Source organism: Arvicanthis niloticus, unplaced genomic scaffold (assembly GCF_011762505.2).
Source record: "Arvicanthis niloticus isolate mArvNil1 unplaced genomic scaffold, mArvNil1.pat.X pat_scaffold_1373_arrow_ctg1, whole genome shotgun sequence".
Lineage (NCBI taxonomy): Eukaryota > Metazoa > Chordata > Mammalia > Rodentia > Muridae > Arvicanthis > Arvicanthis niloticus.
The window spans coordinates 7154-15490 of NW_023045351.1; the positions used below are offsets into that span (position 1 = coordinate 7154).

At 40.7% G+C, this 8337-nt stretch overlaps 1 pseudogene; it reads left to right on the forward strand.

Moving 5' to 3' along the window:
- Nucleotides 1-2267: 2267 nt before the first annotated feature.
- LOC117701575 (oogenesin-1-like) lies at nucleotides 2268-8083 on the forward strand (annotated as a pseudogene).
- Nucleotides 8084-8337: the final 254 nt, after the last annotated feature.

The following is an 8337-nucleotide window of genomic DNA, read 5'->3' on the forward strand; positions in this document are numbered from 1 at the left end:
TCACAAGTACTTTTTATTTAAAAAGTATATTTTTTTTATTTTGGCTTTTTCTGGTTTTTGGTTTTTCTCCTTTTTTTTTTTTTTTTTTTTGACAGTTCATTTGTTTAGTGCTGGCTGTAATGGTAACTGCTATATAGAAAAGGCTGACCTCCAACTCTGGGATATCCCTGCATCTATCTCCCTTTTGAAGTAGAAACTAGTGTCTCTGGAAAGTTAGTTATAACACATGATGTTTTGCTGGGGCACACAGCTGAAAGGATATCTTGGTAAAGCAGACACGTGAAGAATATTTTCCTGAAGCAGGCACAAGTGAAAGGATGCTTTAATAAAGCAGACATGTAAAGGTTGCTTGATAAAGAAGTAACTATGGCCCTACAGACAGTAGGAGACCAGGACTGAGCTTTGGTTTGGATTGCTCTTCCCACTCTTTTCCACTAATAGCACCCATGTATTGGTTTGCCTTACAGAGCAATGTTGAGCTCAGCTTGTAATAAGGCTGCTATTGAGAGAAACTTACCAAGAAGTGCTTGTGAGATTCCTGTGCCAGCTTCTGCTTCTATGGCATCTCCTGAAGCCAATTGCCAATCCTGGTGGTTTCTTCAGGGTTAAACTACAGCTATAGCTTCCTGCCTAGTATCTGCTTGCTGAGAGGACTTGATTGAAGCTACTGGTTTCTGCATCTTGGGCTGCCTTGGGTTGCCTGTAGGCTCTGTGCATCCAGGATCTCAGGAAATCATTCAGCACACCTGTCTATAGGGACATGTCTGAGTCAGAGGGGTCTGGTAAAGCACTCAGGTGCCATATATTCATGCTATGCCTTAGGAAGTATAAGTCTCCCCCATCCCAGGCACCACCACAAGGCCAGAGTCCCTGCTCTGCATTAATAGAGGACTCAGTGTGCCCTGTTGTACTCTCTAGAGGTATCAAGTCCAAACACTCATCAGTCTCAGCAAATGGAGACTCTCATAAGAACTGACCCAGGTACAATTAACCTTTGTCCCACCAGGGGCCAAACCCTGCTCCTTTGAATCTCATTTCCCTTTGGAAAGGTTATTCAAAAGAAGGTGATGTGAGCAGCCTCTTGTCGTGGCAAAAAGACACTGATCACCAATAAAGGTCCTCAAAAGAGACAGTCCTACTGTCATAGGCCTAACAACATGGGTTCTTGCTTTCCACACATTGAGTCTGCCAAGCACAGACTGAGGAGATTCTCTGAAATGTATGGCATTACTCTTTACTTTTGAAGTTGTTACAAGGTCCTTTGGGACATTGGCCTTTAGGATACTAATTTGGAGAGTGAGGTAGAAGTTCTGTGAAGTAGTGACCACCTGGCTTCACACCCAGACTGCGTCTGAAATTTGAAAGTGAACGAAGACATGTAAGTTTCCCATAAGCAGCTCTGGAGTCATGTGACTACACAAGAGTACTCTGAGAGACTGTGAATCTGAGAAAGACATGCCAGTGAACCCTTCTGCTTACATCACTTTCCCTCCTGTCCTTTCTTATTTCTCTTTCTGTGGGTAGCTATGGACTATGCACACTGAGACAGGATGGTTTTGACTTTAAGACCAGTCTGGGCTATATGGCCAGACAAAGAAGAAGGAATCAAACAAATATGAATGTTGGGAAAGCCTTACCCAGGAGAGAAGAGTAAGAATTTCCAACATTGTTTTTTCGATCTCATTTTCCATGAAGTGCTGGAGCAGGGAGTACACGTAGGAATCAATGGGTGGGGACCGGGATGAGGAGAAGTGCTTATGGAGGATGCAGTAGACCTTCCTACATGCATCATGTTGGTCTGATATAGCCATTGCTATGATTTCCAGCCATGTTCTGAATCATGCCCACGCTGATACTCACAGGCCTCAGACTAGCTTGCTATAAATTGTGTGAGCACACAACAGAAGGTCATGTCCTGAGAGTTGACCACAATATATAGTCAGAAAGAGTTTGGATAAGTGCCCTATGCTTGTAGACTCAGAGATCCACCTGTCTCTGCTTTGCAAGTGCTGTGATTAAAGACATGAGGCACAACCACTTGGTTTCAATAGATAAGTTCTTAACTATCTCTCTCGTCTAAGAATCTTCCTGTGTACAGATCTGATCCAATTTACCTACACCATCCAAATCTGAAGATAAGGAAGTGGGTGGAGACTCAACATTTAATCAGAGACCTACTTTTGTGGGGAGGGTGTGGCTATAAAGGGAGGATACAGCTGAGAGGTATATAAAGAGTCAGAGCAGGCAGAGAAACCCTCAGTCTCTTGAAGCCTGGAGTTACAACCCTCCCCTGCCTGAATATGGTGATCTGTTTCCAGTGTCCAGATGAAGTAAGTCCCTCAGCTCCATGAGGATACCTCATCTCATGCAACCTAGTCTAGCCTTGTCCTCACTTGAAATTTTGTTCATATAATTTTCTACTTGGTGGTTCTTCTTTTTTTAAGATGAGTCTCTCTAAGTAAATTTGCCTTGCTGGTATCCTAGACATTCTGTACATTTTGGCTAATATCCACTTACCAATTAGTACACACCATGCATGTCATTCTGGGTCTTTGGTCACTCATTGAGAATGATATTTTCTAGTTCCAGCCATTTGCCTAAAAATTCTTGATGTACTCATTTTTTATTAGCTGGATTTTATTCCATTATGGAAATGAATGATATTTTCTATATCCATTCTTCAGTTGAGTGCTATCTGGGTTGAGTGCTATCAGCTTCTGGCTATTACATATAAGGCTGCTATGAGCATAGAGGAGCAAGTGTCCTTGTGATATGGCGGGGCATCTTCTGGGTATCTGACCAGGAGTAGTATAGCTGCCTATTCAGGTAGAAATGTTTCCAATTTTTTTGCCAAACAACCAGATTGGTTTCCAGAGTGCTTGCACCAGTTTGCAATCCCATAGAAATGGAGGAGTGTTCTCTTTCTCCACATCCTCACAAGCAAGTGCAGTCATTGTAGGTTTTGATTTCAGTGATTCTGATTATTGTAAGGTGGAATCTTAAGGTCATTTTGATTTGCATTTCTCTGCAGACTAAGGACTTTGAACATTTCTTTAAGTGCCTCTTGGTCTTTAGAGCTTTTTCTACCTTTGAATTAGGGGAAGGATTGAAGAAACTGAAGGGCAGGGCAACCCTATGGTGATCCCACTAGTCTAAACTAACCTGAAAGCCTGGAAGCTCCCAGAGCTTGAGCCACCTAACCTGGCAGCATACACAGTCTGGTCCAAAGTCCCCAGTACATATATATAGCTGAGGACTACATGATATAGCTTCAGTGGGAAAGACTTGAGGCCCTAGAGAAGAGAGATACCTGAAGGTTTAGGGGTGGGTGAAGCACCCTTTTGGAGGAAACACTGAAAAAAATTAGATGAGGGTCTCGGGGAGGGAATCAATGGCTGGAATGTAAATTAATTTAAAAAATATCACCAAGCCATAAACTCACAGAAATTCTCCTACCTCAGCCACCTGAGGCCTGTTTAACCAGAATATCCAAGTGTGTTCCCAATTACATCTAATTATTAACTGGGTTATTGTGGTTTCTGTAGAATTTTTTTGTTTTATTAGTTTTGTTTTTGTTTTTTTTTTTGAGACAGTCTCACTAAGAATGTCAGGGTGATCTTGCATTCTCGGCACTCTAGTCTGGAATGTCAGATATGAGTTACTCAAGTGCCTTGAGTGCTGATCTTTCTGTCAGTTTAAGCCTGGCATTCTTTGGTGTGCTTTCAATCCCAGCAACAGGGAGGCAGAGGGAGGCTGTGAGTGTCAAAATAGCTGGATATTACATATGTTTTTTAAAAAGGCGAAACAAGGGCTGCAGAGAAGGCTCAGTGGTTAAGAACACTGAGTGCTCTTCCAGGGGTACTATGTTCAATTCCCAATAAGTAAATGGTGGCTCACAACCATCTATAATGGGATCAGATGCCCTCTTCCTCTTTGGGTGTGTCTGAAGACAGAGACAGTGTACTCATATATATTAAATAAATAAATAGTTATATAACTAAATAAATGATGTAAAACAAGCAAACAAACACAAAATACCAAAACACAAATGGTATTTGCATTTGCTCACTGATAAATAGCCTCTTATTATAATCAAACCCAGGATGTCCTCAAACTTGCAGGAAGAAATGTATATATGCACATACATGTGTATATATATACATAAATATATATATGTATATATATGTATATATGTGTGTGTGTTTGTGTGTGTGTTTAATATTCATTATATCACAATCACAGTCTTGCTCTCTCCTCTCTACTGATACCTACTCTTGACTGCAACAGAAATGCAGAGGCTCGATAGTAGCTAAGTTTCATGGCAGCCAAATATATATAGAAAGTTTAAAAACAGATATAAGACCATGTCTCAAAGAAGAAAAAAATTCCAAACAAAATCAACAACACCAAGAAAAAGATATTTCTATCTTCTGATTGATACATGGACTGCTCTTTTCAAGGAAATCAGTATGTCTTCAAAGTTTCAGAAAGAATCCAGGTTTTTGTTATTATTAAATATTCAAACAGGAAAATCTAAATATTACTTAATATCTGCTCCGTTTTTGTTACTTTTTTTTTTTTATCTTCCTTTAGTTTCTGCAGGTCTCAGGATAGCTGGTCTGGTGCTGTAGAAGTAATCAATTATGACATGGAGCTAGTGAGCCTCCTGCCTTCAGCCTGTGAATTATAATCTCCACCTCTTAGTCTCTTTATTTTATAAAGGGTCACCAACCATGTCAATGGCTACTGAAGGATAAGTGACTTTAGTGTTTCTTTCCCACTCTGTTATCTCTGTAGTTTGCAGACCTCAAGCTTGGAACTTTACCAACACCTTCTCCAAAAGACATGTAAGGGTCACAATCAAAGGTTGATGTCAATAACTAATGATGGGGAGGTGACTCAATCCATGCACTGTAGATGGATAGATAAAGATTGTAGACAATTTGGAAGCTGATTTTCTTTGCTTTCTTTGAGGGCCTGGAAAGCTAAGCACAATCACCATCCAACAAGTGGCTGAAGCTTCAGAGTTCCTCGTGATGCCTTCCCAGTGGGATGTATTCATCCCATCTCTGGCAGCAATTGGATGTGGACTTTGAGAACTAGGATACTTTGGAGAAAAATCATAGCATCAGAGAGAATTATGGATTTAAAACCAGCACAGGCCAGACCAAAGCAGTGCTTGATTAGTCATGCTGTGGTGGCCCAGGATGAACAGAGATGGAAAACACATGTAATGTCAACACTTGGAGGTACAGTCAGGTATTTCTCTGTGGGTCCAGGCCACTGAGATCTATAAAAGCTAGTTTTAGGATAGCCAGGGATATAGGTTAGTTCTGGAAAGGATATTATCTCAAAGAACACATGAAAAAATTGTGGGTATTCAAAGTGACAAACTGGGTGCTCTGTCCTCATCATTAGTAATCTAGCTTTCACATTTCCTTGTGTGTGCAGAAGGGCTTCCTAAGTTTTCTTGTTATTCATGGTATATTTTTCCTGGCTTCCCTAGGATGACTCTTCAGAAGAAGACACAACAGAAGTCTACTCTCCACTCACCCTTGAGAAGCTGGCAATACAGAGCCTACTGAGGGAGGAGGCCTTGGCCATTTCTGCTCTCAAGGACCTGCCCCATCTTCTGTTCCCAGTGATGTTTGAGGAGGCCTTCATTAATGGGCATACAAAGATTTTGACAGCCATGATACCTGTGTGGCCTTACCCATACCTTTCTGTAGGAATGATGATAAAAAAACCGCAACTTGGAGACTTTGAAGGGCTATGCTTGAGGGACTAGATATACTGATTACACAAAAGGTTCGCTCCAGGTAGGCAAGATTGGCTGGGGTTGGAGGATGGGTCTCTGACTGCGGAGGAGAAACTAGGGACACAGAATATTTGGCCACCTTTGGATCAGAACCTTCTGATCATTAGTTCTTTCTTCAACCCACAGTCTGGACTGTTACCTTCTGAACGTAGAGGCTGAGAAGGTGGAAAGGTTTGGGCTTAGTCTCAACTCTCTGGGCAAATAATAAATAATGTAGAAGATAGAAAAGAATAGACACACCCAAGAGGAGTGGGTCTTTTCCTGCATCCCTCAAAGGTACAAGAGAAATGACATTAAGATTAAGGAGCTTGGAATGAAGGGAAGTAAGACAGGGCTAAAGATGCCTGTCTTGCAAAGAATGCTATTCATTCATTGAGCATGAGTCTCAGGGTTTGATTCTAGACACAGGAAAAAAAAGTTTTGAAAGAAACAGCTTAAATGTAATATGTAGAGTAGAATCAGACTATTAAATGTGTCTTCTTTTACCTTCTAAGTATTGTACTCATATCTCCCACAGTAGGTGCAAACTCAGAGAGATCAATTGGGAGAATGACTACCACAATATTATTGGCATATGGGCTGGATCCCAGGAACTCTTACCAGGATTCATGACACAAAATCAACCAGTGCACAATAGTCCTGGCTGTGGGGTGAAGAAAAAACTGAAGGTGACAACACATCTTGAAATCATGGACGGAAGACTTATTGATTTCTGCCAGATACTTGTTTCAGTGGGCCCAGCAGAGAAAAGATTCCATTCATCTGTGCAATAGAAATCCTAGAGATTCGGGGTTTATCCAAAGCTAAAGTCACAGAAATCTTCAAGTTTTTACATGCAGACTGTGTACAAGATCTAATGCTATGTTATCTTTCTATAGAAGATTTTGATTTTCTTAATCCCTACCTGAGACAGATGAACAATCTTCTCAATCTCACAGTATGTCACATCACAGATACCCTAAGTATGGGTGATTCTGAAATGTCTCTACTTCCCCCATTCCACTGTCTCCAGAAACTCTCTGTAAATGAATCCCCCTTATATATATGGCAACCTAAAAGGATTCCTCAGGTAAGGAAGGGTCCAGTAGTAGACCAGAAAAAAAACTAATCTCTTTTCTTTTCCTTGGTTTTGTTTTGTTTTTTTGCAAGTTATAGAAGATTTTATCATCTGGCAAACATAAAACTATCACTGTTAGAGACCTAGCATATCGAGGCAATGAGCCCTGTGCCAAGATCTGTATGACCAGGCACAAGCAACCTCTTATTGCTTATGTGTAAATAGTTTTAAGTTTAGAAAAAGATTGAGTGGATGAGAAATATGGGACAATGGGTTTCAAGGTGAAGACAGGATCATGGAACTTGGAGAAACAAAACCTCAAAGAACTCTTAAAAAACAGTACTAGGAAGTTGTTGAATTTTGTTTTGGGTAGCTAGTCCTTCTTACATAGAGCACGTTACCCAGATATATCCTTTGTTTTGGTTTTCTGTCAGACCCTGGGTCATGACTATAATGATATCTTAAGGACTCAGACTAGAATGTTGGGAGGTATGTGAGCAGAAAATATAAGGCCATGTCCTGAGGGTTGTTCTCAATATACATTCAGAATGAGTTTGGGCGAGAAATGTCATCTGCTTAGGTGCCAATCCTATCAACCCTCTTCAACACCATTTGACAAAAAGCAATAATGGTTTTCTCTCCTCAGGTGCCTGAAGAAACCTTTGGAGTCACTCAGAATCACTTACTGTAACCTCTCACAGTCAGACTTGGATTGCCTGCCCTATTGCCTAAATATTTTTGAGCTCAAATCTTTAAAACTTGATAGTATTAATTACGTGATTTACTCCTTGAGCCTCTTGGGTTTTTCCTTGAGAGAGTTGGACATACCCTGGAAACCTGGAATTAGAGTCATGTGGTATACAGGACTCTCAGTTGGATACCCTGCTGCCTGCCCTAAGCCAATGTTCCCAGCTCAGAGTTGTCAATTTCAAAGATAATAACTTTTCTCTGTTTTTCCTGAAAAAACTTTTACACCACACAGCCCAGCTGAGCCAGCTGGAAAGGGAGGCATACCCTGCCCTCTAGAGTGCTATAACAGGGATGTAATACTTAAACACAGATTAGAAAACTTGTGTCCCGAGCTCCTGGATATACTCACGTCCAAAAGAATGCGCAAGAAGGTCACCTTTGAAACAACCCAATGCTCTAATTGTGGTGGGTACTATATTTATAATCTAGAGACCAAAAGTTGCCATTATGAAATATAACTACTGTAAGGTTGATTGTGAAGACAGAAATGGAAGCTGAGTATTGGAGATTGATGAAACCTAAGTGAATGTCCACTGCTGATTGGAGCATGGAAATGTTTATCAATTATAGGCCTGAAACACACTGGAAAGGCAAGATCTTTCTCTGAGCTGGTAAAGGAATGTAGCATCTACAGAAAATATTAAGCACTCTTTACTTTTCTAGGATTATTGTAGGTTGAGTGTATTATAATAGAGGTAACCTTCCATGAGGA